Here is a 13,492-nt window from a genome sequence, read left to right on the forward strand (position 1 = left end):
ATTACTGTTGAGTTTAAATGCATTTCCAGTGCTGACATCATAGAATCCCCCACGAGAGTCTGGAAAATGGTAAGATTATATTAACCATTGTAAGAGTCATCTTAAGTGTATGCAAAATGCATCTAACCTTAATAAACTATAGGTAGGAAACCAGTCAGGCTAAAGGTTTCATTTAGCTGCTCTTATGAAGCGCTCTGAGAACAAAGGATATAGAATCACAAATTGCACACTTGGAAACATCATCCAGTCTAACCCTTTATTAACTACTTAAATACCTCTAGTGATATAGGGATTTCGCTATCTAGAAATAGAAGTCTCACTACCTCCTAAATAGCCAGTTAGACAGCTTTAAATGTTAAAAGCTGCAGAAGGTTTTTATCTTGATGACATTCCAATAGCTCATTTTTGCTTTTGTTTCTCTTGCTCCCGGAGATCTGCTAGTAAGAAGTTGCCATGCCGAGGTCAGAGAGGTTCCTGCTGTGTCCTCTAGGATTTTGATGGTGTCCTCTCTCACATTTAGGTCTTTCATCCAAAAAGGCTGATTCAAAGGGGGCACATGCACCCCAATGTTTATCGCAGCATTATCAACAATAGCCAGATTATGGAAAGAGCCCATATATCTGTCGACTGATGAATGGATAAAGAAAATGTGGTATTTATATTGTGGAATATTACTCAACCATCAGAAAGAATGAAATCTTACCATTTGCAAACACATGAATAGAACTAGAATGTATTATGCTAAGCAAAATAAATCAGTCAGAGAAAGAAAAGTACCATATGCTTTCAGTCATATGTGGAATTTAAGACACAAAACGGATGAACATAAGGGAAGGAAGAAAAATAAAATAAGATAAAAACAGAGAAGGAGGCAAACCATAAAGGACTCTTATGTTAGAAAACAAACTGAGGGTTGCTGGAGAGGAGATGGGCAGGGGAATGAGCTAGATGGGTGATGGGCATTAAGGAGGGCACTTGTGATGAGCACTGGGTGTTATATGTTAAGAGCTGAATCACTGACTTCTACTCCTGAAAGTGATATTTAACTATATGTTAACTAATTTGAATTTAAATGAAACCTTGGAAGAAAAAAATGGTAAAAGCTGCAATCCATAAGAGCATGAAGAAAAGAGAGATGGAGAGAGAGAGAGGGAGAAGGAGAGGAAGGAGGGGGGAGAGAGAGAGAGAGAGAGAGAGAGAGAGAGAGAGAGAGAGAGAAAGAAAGAAAGAAAGAAAGAAAGAAAGAAAGAAAGAAAGAAAGAAAGAAAAGAAAGAAAGGAGAAGGAAGAAAGAAATATCTCCAACCCACCTTCAATATGAACAGTAGACAGGTTACTAAAAATACAAAATAGCTTTTTACCAGGATAGTCAATTAAGAAACCATCTGTTAAATAAGTAAAACATTGCCTTAAAGAGGGTTAGAGCCAAAATAGTTCTAATATATCAAGTCATTAGTTTAAAAAATATTATTTGTTAAATATTAAATATAAGTTAAATATCAATAATGTTAAATATTATCTATCTAGCACTGATCTAGGCATTGGAGAAAAAGCAATGAGTAGTAGAATAGGCTATGTTCTGGCCACTTATAATAGAATAGTTTATACAAGAGTAGCTGGTATAAGTAACAATGATAGCAAGCACTTCTCTAGTGCTGTGTGCTAGGTCTTATTCTAAACCTTTTATGTATATCAATAGATTTGATCCTCATCGTTGCCCTATGTAGAAGGTACTTTTATTACATTTGCTAAATTTGTATATCTGAGAAGACTGAGACTTTTTCTCCAAAGTCATATGGCTCACACGACGGAGCCAGTGTGCATCTAGTCAGCCTGGCTTCAGGGCCATCATACTTGGTTGTCTTTTATTAAAAAATAAAAAGTATGTTTGTGTGTGGGGTCAGGCAGGGTGAGGGAATTGCCCATTTAATTGTAAGGGAAATATTGATGGTATGGAGTGCGTGCCAAATTTAATTTTAGGGGAAGGATCTGTAAATGCTTCCTGGAGGAAGTAAGCCAAAGATGAGGCCTTACAGTCACATAGATGAAGTTTGCTGTAGGCGGAGGGAATAGAGAGAAGTGATTCCACCAAAAAGAAGTGCAGGTACCCAGACCTAGAGAAGTAAGACTGCCTGGCACGCACCAGGAATAGAAGGATCACAGTGTGTCTGGATCCCCGATGGACAGGCAGACCTCAATAGTGACACAATGGAAATGAACTCATTCTTTTGCTTTTGCTGTTGTCACCTGGACCACCTCTTCTTTAATGAGTTAACTTATTCAATGATGACCTATTTACAGTGACATGTCAGTCACCCCACCGGAGCTTGATCTATAGTGTCCCTGCCTCTAAGGCGTTCCTTGTTCTGGATGAGGTGAGATAAGAGAGGACCAAGCAAGTTTAAACAAGCAGCATAAATGCTTTGAAGATGGAAGATGGTACTGTAAATATGTCACTTCTTTCTAAATTAATCTATAATTAATAGATGTGATGAGTGCCTGCCCAATTAGAACACCAAAGATATAGTTTGAAACCTGAAAAATAAATCTAAAGTTTACCTGGGGGGAAAGTGCAAAAAATAACCCATAAATATCTGGAAACAAATACAAGCAATCTGGATTAGAAAACTACCTGATAATAAAATGTATCATTAATCCTTAACAACTGTAGAAAGGGGTGTTGGTGGAAGAATAGACAATTGGCCCTCTCATTGCTGTCACCCTGCACTTAAAGTGAAAGTTTAAAAATCATTTAAAATCTCCAATGATGAGTGAAAACAGAATGCCATGTTGTTTTTGCTTCCTTTAATTGCCACTAATATTGAACATTTCTCTTATACGTATTGGCCATTTGCATTTTTCTTTTTGTGACTTGTCTATTCACTCCCTGTGCCTATATTTCTATTACTTGGGATTTTATTCATGGATTTGTTTCAGATCTTTATGTATCAAGAGAAGTTGTGCTTGGGTAGCATTTTTTGTTGTTCTTCTTACACGAGAGCCTGTGCATTCATTTTAATTTGTTGACACACCTGTAGACTTAGTCTTTACCTACAGCTTCCTACAGCCTTATGCATATGCGTACTTGTTTGTCTACACCATCATTCTTTCTCTCCATGATGAAGGCAAAGACGATAAGGCAACTGATATCTGGCTAAACATTATCATTGCATACCTCTTGGGACCCTAAATTAGCCAAGTCATACATTTCAAGGGTGGTATTTTCATAACTATAGCTTTCTTTGATAAGAAAAGCCATACTACCTGAACAAAACTTCAGAACTACATCATTTGGAAAAAAAAAAATGTGTGTCCTTTTGAAGAACATTTTGAAGACAACGAAAATATTTGCAGTTATCATTCACTCTCTTCCCATATCTATCCCTGACAATTTAAAAAATATGCTTTATTTCTCTCCAAAGATTACTTCCATATAAATTCAATGGTATCTTAGAGTGGACATGTAAGTAAGTGGGTAGCCTGACTCTCCACATATACAATATCTGAGAAAATAAACAAAGACGTCTCCTGGCAATGTGCTCTTTTACAACACTAAATCCAGCGTCTCTAACTCTCCCTGCCTCAGACTTGATTGACTTCTATCCTCAAAGCTTTTCCTGGGCCTGGGTGCCCAGCAGAATCCTGGATTACACCATGCAGTATATTTATCTAATGAAATATGAGCTGTGGGTACAATGAGCAGTGCCTTGCCACAGACACCCCATCCATCTGCTGAAAATAATCAATCTCGGAAAATAAAAGTCCTGGGAAATGTTAAAATTGGGTCCATGCTGGGGATTCACAAGGGATTCGAAGGCAGACCTGCCCTCACTTCACTGACTTGGAATCAGTGCTTAGGGAAAGGATTTGGTCATTTCCCATTGGCCTAAAACATGCATGTGGCACAGGAAGGCTGGGATTGCTATCTGAACAACAACCATGTAGTTAGTCAGAGTTGCCTCTTGAATGGGAAATCACACGGTTGTAGGTTGTAGTGGTGGCTGATATGTCCCAATTTCTGCACAGACTGGTGCTCCACATTGGTCAGCCTAGTTGGAGAACCTTGATGCCATCCCATGGTCCCACATGGTACCCTTAACTTTGGCTGAAAATCATATTAATAACAACCATAACAATATGATAATAGCATATAACATTCATTGAGTGCCTATGATATGCCAGGAGATTTCATAGAGATGTTTCAAATTAAAAAATAAATCCAATTTAGACCTCTTAAGCACCTTTTGAAGTACTTATCATTACTCCTGGTTATGGATCTGTGTGCATAAACCAAGGCTCAGGGCAGATGAGATTTGAAATCAAGATTTAAACTCTGTGACTGCAAACCCAGCCACTCTGGATGGAGTCCCGCACTCTAGAAGGTCAGGAAAGATTGGGTGTTTGCTCCAGTGCGTGCCATCTCTCTTACAATGGAAAAACAAGGGATAGCCCCTGGCTCTAATAATGCCAATAACAGATTGATAGCAGAGTAGCAAACCAGACTGTTTCCATTGGCAGAGTCCAGGGTGGGGAGGATTAAAATTCAAAGGTGTCTTCCCAAACATTATGAAGCTCAGGAAGGGAATGCACAGAGAAGATCTATCTCTCCTTGAGGCAAGGCTGACTTCAGGCATTTGCCTTTCTACCCCTTGCTTTTGGAAAGAACAGCCTGAGCCCCCACACACTCCAAATACTTCCTAATTTAGTTCTAAACATTTATTCTCAGTGAAAAGAATCAGGTTCCAGTGGAAAAGTACGCAAAAAGGAAAAATGAATGAGGAGAGCCGGAAGCAAAAAGTGAGAAGTGATATTACAGCACGCTCCCTAAATTTCATCCTGGTTAAGGATGTAAACTCTAGGGCCAGCTAGACTTAAGTGAGCATCCAGACTCTGTCATTTGGACAAAGCATTTTTCCCTTTACCTATAGTATTAGGTTAAGAACAGATCGTAATGTGTAGGGTTGATGTCTGGATTTAATGAGATAAAGCATGTGAAAGAGCGTGGCTCATTCAAAGAGCTCAGTTCAGGACATTTGTCCCTATGGTCTTTGTCGTCACCATCATCATCATCATCATATTCCAGGCCCCCTTCTAACATCCATGGTACTTCCTATATACTTTCCTTGTCTTCTGCTTTCTACATGGGAGTCTCACACCCTCTTATTTATGCAGAGTTGGCAGTCAGGCTTATGATAAGCAGGAAGAGAATAGGCTTTCCTGTTTGCTGTCAGATATACCCAGTAATGAGTGAAAATATCCTCACCACTTCCTTGTCTGAAAGAAATCTTGAAGATCTAGTTATTCTCAACTCCAATTTTGCTTTCCTAATAAAAACAGTGAAGAGCTCATAACTTGGCATGTCAGCCACCCATGTTCAGCTATTTGATATTTATGCAGAGGTACCGTGTCTTATAAAGGTTTCTTTTCTCTCTATAAAATGTCAGGTAGCGATCTTCCACATATTCTTACTATTTCCATGTACTTAAAACCGATAGACTAAATTTTTGAAGAACTTTTGGAGAGGGGGGAAATGTAGCCTGGCAAAATGCACTTCTTAAGAACCAGAGCTGGAAGTCAAGAGGTTTAGCACAGAGTAATAGGGAGGGACTTACACAGAACCAGAAGGGACAGTGGGTGAGGATAAGGCCACAGGGGGAAGCTAAGAAACGGGACCCAATTTCCTGGAAGCCTGGCTGAGTTTTTGGATGCTCATCCATCCTGTTCCAGGAAGGCACTCCACTTTGATATGGAACTTAATCACACGTATCCTTATCCGTAAGCATAGCCTTCTGATCATCTTTGTGCAAACTGGAGAATCACCTCCAAATACCAGATACCACAATGGCGTCTTTCAAAATGGGGTTCACAAAGATCAACCACATAAACCCATGCAAAAAAAAATTCAGTTCCACAGCGACATCATGGAAACACAGTCCAAATAAAATAAACCCAGGGCTTTTCCTCCACTGACCTTGAATTACAAATTATATTTCTCATCCCACACAGAGAGACTCTTCCCTGAAACGTCGCAGAGAAGAAGCCCAAGTGTCAGCTTCAATATTAGAAGTTAATTCTACATTTCCTTCCGCGGATCACAAATGCCAAGGTTCAGGGTGCCTGAATGGTCTGTGGTTGAGTAGATTTTAGTGGTCTTTTGGAGATTACCTCAAATGTACAACCGTTTCAGTACAAGACCAGAGCAATTTCAAAAGAAAAGAAACACAATTATAACTACTTTATAATTTAGCTTTCAAGAATTTAAAGTTACTTAAAGCCATATTTCCGTATCTAAATTGTGCCAGGTTTCAGGCATGGGAGACGTCCTATTCTTGTTCTGCAGACAATGTGTCATCAACCAAGTATTTATTGAGCACGTGAGTCATGCATAGCAAGGTGCCAAGGCAGCTGGGGCACTTAATGAGGAGGAGACTACTCTCTGCCCTCAGGGGACTTACAGTTTAATTGGGAGCCCTTTGTCTCCTGCATTGTTATGATTACTTTAGCTCCTCTGCACACACAGTTGTTTGACATACAATCAAATAACAAAAGGAGGTCTTGTCTCAACTCATTCAGTTTTGTAGAATGACTTCCATGGCGAACCTTTGGGGCTTCCTCTTTGCATAACACGTTTGTATATGGAGTTGGCCAGGTGTGTTAATTCCAGAAGGTAGAGGGTACCTGTGGAGAGGGAGACGTGACTGAGGCCAAAATCAGGGAGCGAGAATGACATAAGAAGAGCTGGAGCAGATTAGGACTGAGAGGAGGTGATGGCCAGGCCGCAGTGTGCACAAGAGGGGTCCCCGAGTCAGAATGAGCCAGTGTGTACAGTGGCCAGGGAGCCGTGGTGTGGCAGCTCTCTGCTTTGGCCGAGATGCAGTTGCATGGACATGCATTCGAACTGAACTTTGAAGCGTAGGAAACAGAAGGTGTTTTGTCCCCTTCGGAGAGTGTCCCATTTTCCACTCCAGGCCCAGTTTGCATGCCACAGTCCTGACTCGGCCATCCTCCTTTGAATGGACACTTATGTTCTCGCCAGGAAGGGCAGCCCCGGCTAAATGTTATGGTTTGGAATGATCCTTCACAAGGGTGGAAAACCGAGTTAATTCAATTAAGGCCTGGGGTCCTGGGCTTTGAACCAGCCACAGTCTAAATTTTATGAGAGGATGAAAAGTTAATTATTTGCCGAGTTTGAATGAAGTCTACTTTGAAAATCCCTTTCCAAAAGACTTATTTCCACGTCAGCTTCCCTGTGGAAAATCAAGGCAGGTTGAACCAGGGTCATAAGTAGAAGCTCTGGGCCTGGGTGCTCAGACAGGGGTCCCGAGGCACCTCCCTCTGCAAACCCCTGTGTTGCCTCTGTTCGTCCCACATTCAGAGGCCTGGACGGAATCTGGAAGGTGACCGCAGCCTATGTTTACCACCACAGGCTACTTTGAAAAATAGAAAAGAAAATATAAAGCTGAATTCAAGAAGTCAAGTTTTTAGGGTGCTTTTTTTTTTTTTAGAGGAAGGTCTTAATAATTCATTTGATAGAGTTTTTCCTTTCTAACTGGCAGTTTCATTGCTGCTTTTAATGTTATTATTTTATTTACCTTTAAAATTTTTACTTTGAAAGTTATATACACATACATATACGTGTGTATATAATAACTATGGAACAACTTCAGTGGTGCAGAAGATATAAAGAAAGTGGGAATCATTCATAAACCCATTGCCCAGATAGCAGGTGAATGGTTTTGGTGTAGATGGTTCCAAAAACTATGAAGCTTGTATACAGATACATACACCCACCCACCCCCACACATACTTAAGCACACACACAAAATAGCATGTACCAGATTTGTTCTGTTTTTCAAAACAGCGTATCGCAATGACATTTCCACTTAAGTTGGGATGGCAAAAGGGTGAAGTGAGTGTGTTCTGGTAAAAACAAAAGCAAAACCAAAACATTAGAGTGAATTGAGAAACGACTCCACCTTTTCAAACCCCCGTAAGAGTATAGCCAATCTATAGCATGGTTCTCAGGCTTCAATGAAATATTCCATGTAAGGCTTTTGGCACCGAAACTTAATAAATGCTCAGTAAATATTAACTATGGTCTTAACATCAACGAAGAGAGATTCATGTCTTCCTCTGTAATGACAGCAAAATGCCCCATGATATTTACGGATGTACCACAATTTATTTTAGAATGGTCCTTCTTGCTAGACATTTGAATTGTTTCTGATTGCTTTCTCTCATAGATGGACCCGTGCAACTTCTGTGCCTTTAGTGTTAGCTGATGCAGGAAACTAGAAAGAAATATTTTCTGAAAATAAGAAACATCAGTGCCCATCTCCCCAATACACACACACACACACACACACACACACACACGTTATTTTAACCTTACTAATGAGTTTACTTAAGTAATCCCAAGGAACATGCTAGAAATGCTACCACAGGACTTAAATCAAAGTAAAAGAACATTTTCCAATCACTGTACCCTGGGCCCACAAGAGCAGACCCTGGGCCCACTGTAACCTGGGCCCATAAGGAGAACCAACTTCTGACTCTGAGTTTATTATCAACCCCAAACAAATGCCAACTCTCTGGGCCTCAGTTTTTCTCCTTACGAAAATAGAAGAGGTTGAATGGAAGGAACTAGAAGTTCCTTTCCACATGGCTGTAGAATTTATACTCTGCATATATTTCTTGCAGGATGTCTTACCACCAATGCTACCAAAAAACCTAAGTCCTGAAGTCCAGTGGGCTAAACCTCAAGGACATCCTGATACTTCACGTCTTTGCATTGAGCTCTAACCAAATGAGATGAAATGAAATGCAAAATTCAGCTCTTCCCCTGGCCCCATGCTAACTCCAGGCAACAAACACTAATGATATCACATTACAGAATATAAACTTGTGAAAAATCAAAAGAGCGTAGAAACATCTAGCAAACAAATCACTCCATCTTATCAAGTACAAAGAGAGCCTCAAAGAGCTACAGAGGACATGGGGAACGGAAGAGGTGATTTCTGCCTTAGCATTGCTACCACGTGATGGGAGAGAAAGGGCATGCCTATAAAAGACTCTGAAAATACAAAGCCTGATTATACATAGATTGATGCCCTTCTTTGTTGCAAAAAGGATTTGTGGCAGTTTAAAAACTTGCATATAATACACAAAAATGCATTAAAATAGTTGAGAGAAACGGTGCTAACAAGAGACAAATATGGATGCAGGAAGAAAGTAGGGATGATGTTACCAAATTCTGAAAAAAAATGCTGTATGCTACATCTTTAGGTAAGCATTCTGGCAGCCAGAGCAAAGATAAGGAGGGACAAACATTAGAATGTTACCAGGGTCGTAATAATAATAGTTCAGGCCGATATTGGGCTTTCTGTGTGATGCACAGACAGGCAGTGTCCTAAAAGCTTTACATATAGATGAACTCATTTCATCTCATGATAAACTACTAAGTGATTCTGTTATTATCCCCAACCTACCATTGGGGAAACTGGCCTAGAGTGGTCATGTAAATTACCCAGGGTCACCCACCTAGGAAGTCCTCCCCAGAGCTAGCTTTTAATTCTGAGCGGTTTCCCAAGTTCCTAGACTCAGGACACCCTTCCCATTCTCCCTCAGGGCTCTGAAACAAAGGGCAAGTGTTTTTAAGGTTTTGTTTTGTTCTTTATTCCATAGACTTCTCTGAACACTCCTGCCTCTCTGGAAACTAACTGGTAAGTATATATCTATACTCAGAAAAATTAACATTTTTACAGCGATAAATAAGGCAAGATAAACTTAGGGCCTCTCAGGGAATTCACCACAAGGAGAGGGTTACCTGTTGTAGAAGGGTAGACAGAAAGGCTTCATGGAAAAAAAATAATAAAATACATTAAAAATTTTTTTTAATTGGGAAAATAAAGAAAGGCTTCATCAAAGAGGTAATCACTGAAGAACAGGCAGGATTAGGAAAGAGAATCTGGGGAGCATCTCAGGAAAGGAATTGTGGAGAGGCGAGCATATTTTTCAAGATCTGTTGACAAATTGAGCTCCCGAGCAAGTTGCATGGAAATTCAGCTCAATTTCCGCAAAGACATTGACCTTCCTGTATTGATAGATCAAAGAGAGAAAAGTAAGTTAGAGCCACATGTTTTCTTTGCATGTATTTTCATACGCCCAGAAAGGCTCCAAATTCCTTTCAGGAAGATGGTGACATTATGGCCTCTGCATTGTCTTCTTTCTCTCCTCTTTTTCTTCTTGCTCATCCCTTCCTAAAGTCACAGACCCACAAATTCAGACAAGAATGGCATAGCAGGGAAAGGAAGGAAGCCCAGAGTAAGAGAAAGAAACAGATGTAAAGGCAGTTGGCCTTCGGATCCTCCTCCTTGGTAATTCCTGCCATGAGACACCCTCCACCCCACCCCCGCCCCCATTGCCAAAATGCAAAATCCCACCCTCATTAAGAGACTGGTGACAGATATGAGAAAGGTCACCCATCTGAAGCCACTGGAGCTTCCTTGTCTCTGAGAGACCCAGGCGAACAAAACCCTGCTAGCAGATATTTTCAGAACATTCATTTACTTCAAAATCAGATCAGTGACGGGTTGAAAATATTCTCTGGGAAATCTGGTCAGCCTTTAAGGAGAAGGTTCTAAATGCAGTCATTGATGCAGTGATTAAGGGGAATAATTATCTCTTCCCTTTATTCTGCCACAGAGGATTGCTGGAGGCCAAGAACCGATTAGTGCTGGCTAACAAATCCTGCCCTACCCCACCCCCACTTCCCTGCCCCACTGACTCCCAAATGGAAAGGGCCAGAATATTTTTCAGCTGAACTAATTCATGAAGCTATAAAACTAGCAGCCTTGCTTGCTGTTCACCATTTGGGATTTAAAAACTGAAGAAAAAAAAAGGAGATTAGACACATTGGCTTTATATACTGTTACTACCATTAAATAAACAGCCCCCTGTGTGAATTCATCGCCTCAATTCGGCCTAAAATAGGCAAGAACCTAGGCGAGATTTTGAAAAATGTTGAGACTGATTTGAATCAACTAGGAATTGCTAATGGTTTTTATAGCTAATACTTTCAACTCTCTCCCCCAAAAGCAAACACACACACACACACACACACACACACGCACGCACGCACTCACACACTCACACCTAAAACTCAGGAGTACAATTGTGTCTCCCTTGGTTAGCCTTAATTTTGCAAAATGAAAATACATGTTATTTTTACATTGCTTCTCTTCTGAACTTCCCAACATGGCTCAGGAGAGATGGAGGCTAAAAGGCAGGTGGAATCCTCTTTCCAAAGGTGCAGGCATACTACCTTCTATGGCCCCGTCCAATGTTGATTCCATTGTGAGACCTTGGACCAGAAGTGGTTGTCTGATAATCCTTGAAACAAGACATCAATGTAAGAAAAGTGGCTAATCTTTACTTGAGTATGGTCAGAGAATCTCATTCCTTAGGAAAACTCTAAACATTGCAAGATTCCACCAAAGAAAGAGACAGAATTAAAGAAAAGCAATGTCTGTTTGTCTCTAGAGGTGTGGGGAAGAGGGTGTAGAAATAGCCATTTGTGCTAATTTATTTCAATTAAAAATAGGATAAGAGGAGATGATACCAAATTATTAAGGGTGGAAAATATAAGAGCATCAACTCCACAGAAGTGACTTTATGATCACAGCAATGGGACTAGTGTTTTGAATTCAATTAGCTTAATTTTGTAAAGGAAGCAATGGAAAAGCATATACCACAAACAGGGCATGTGATAGTCTTAGGGATCATCAAGGGAAAAGAAAGGAAAGAAGAGCAAGTCAAACAAGGACTGTCATATAGCCTGGGTAACGAAGGAGAAGGGGTCACACTTGATGAAAGCCCCAAACACAGCAGCAGGTGGAGAAGATGTTGACTTTATTTAGCATTAATTGCAGGAAAGGGTCTATAAAATGCGGTAAAAATATTAAATCCCCAATGTTATGCCAACATTATGCCATCTCCTGTTCCAAGGCAGGTGTATTATTCCTGGTCCCTAGGATTAAAGTAAATCATTGCTTTTCCACATATTCTGAATATTGCATTTCATTATTTTTTACTGCCCTGTTTCTTGAGGTTTTGTGGCTTAATAGGCACTGTTACGGATCAAGTCATCATGGGTTCTGTGTTGGGAGCAGGAATGTCCAGAAAAGAATATCCTTTCAATATTCCCTCTCCATCCTTAAATTCCTAGATGAGCTTTCTCTGCATACAGTTCCAGAAACTTCTCTTGGCTCAACCACAATTCCAGTGATGGCCACAACAAATCTCTCATCCCACTGATGTTGAAATACTCAGGTTTAAGAGACTTACCTCAAGCCACTCACTCACTGGTCTGGAGAAGCCCAGATTGGCTTCCTTGAAGCATCAAGCTTTGTTCTAGAAGGTACAAAATTATGCTAATAATTTCAAACTAAAAAGAAATGGGTTGTGTTCACCCACAAATCCCAAATGAATCCAAGTATACTCATTAAATCTCATCTTAAAATTAAAACATTTGAGTAGTAATTTGCAGGAAGCTCTCACTAGTGCCCATTAAACATTGAAGAAGACCCAGAAAAATTGCGATAAACAACTTTCCATCAAGAGTCCAGAGAGTCCTGTCATAAACTACCAGGTATCATAGTTGGGTTGAGAAACAAAAGAAGCAAAAGCATTCCCACAATTCACCTCATGAGATGGGTGCACCCACTAACCATCCCATTGTTGGCCACCAGCACTCAGTGAGCAGCCTTTCCTCTCTCAGCAACTCCTGAATTGGAAGGTGGCCAACATGTTCCCCCTTCACATTCTTTCTCCTACCCTCAACTTTCTGTATCTTTCTGTCTTTAATTTGCAGAAAACAAAAGAGGCAGTTGAAGAATGACCTATAGCAGTTCCCCTGCTTCCCAGCATCCAGTGGTGAGCAGGGAAAAACTCAGAGCATAGCATCCGGTTAGAGCAGAGTCAGAAATTGTAGTGCCCTGTTTCAAACTTCAGGGACCATCCAGAGGATGGGGGCAGAGAATTACAATCACACCACTTCAGTGTTTCCCAGCCTTCCCTCTCCCCATTACCATCCCTTCCCAAGAAAACTTTTTAGACATTTTTTCCCTCTGATTGCTTTTAGTGTCATAGATACACTATATATCCATTTATATACTGAATCTATATCTGTGTTTGATGCATAAGAAGAGACTGAGTTTTTTTTTTACATTTAAATACAAGTAAGGTAACATATAGTGTAATAATGGTTTCAGGAGTAGAAGGTAGTGATTCATGACTTACATATAATACCCAGTGCTCATCCCCACAAGTGCCCTCCTTAATGCCCATCACCAATTTAGCCCATCTCCCCACCCACCTCTCCTCCGCAACGCTCAGTTTGTTCTCTGTATTTAAGAGTCTCTTACGGTTTGCCTCCCAATAGAGTGAGTTTTTTGTTTTGTTTTGGGTTTTGTTTTGTTTTGGTTTGGTTTTTT

This window comes from Hyaena hyaena, unplaced genomic scaffold (genome assembly GCF_003009895.1).
Source record: "Hyaena hyaena isolate Hyena2069 unplaced genomic scaffold, ASM300989v1 scaffold_39, whole genome shotgun sequence".
Taxonomy (NCBI): Eukaryota; Metazoa; Chordata; class Mammalia; order Carnivora; family Hyaenidae; genus Hyaena; species Hyaena hyaena.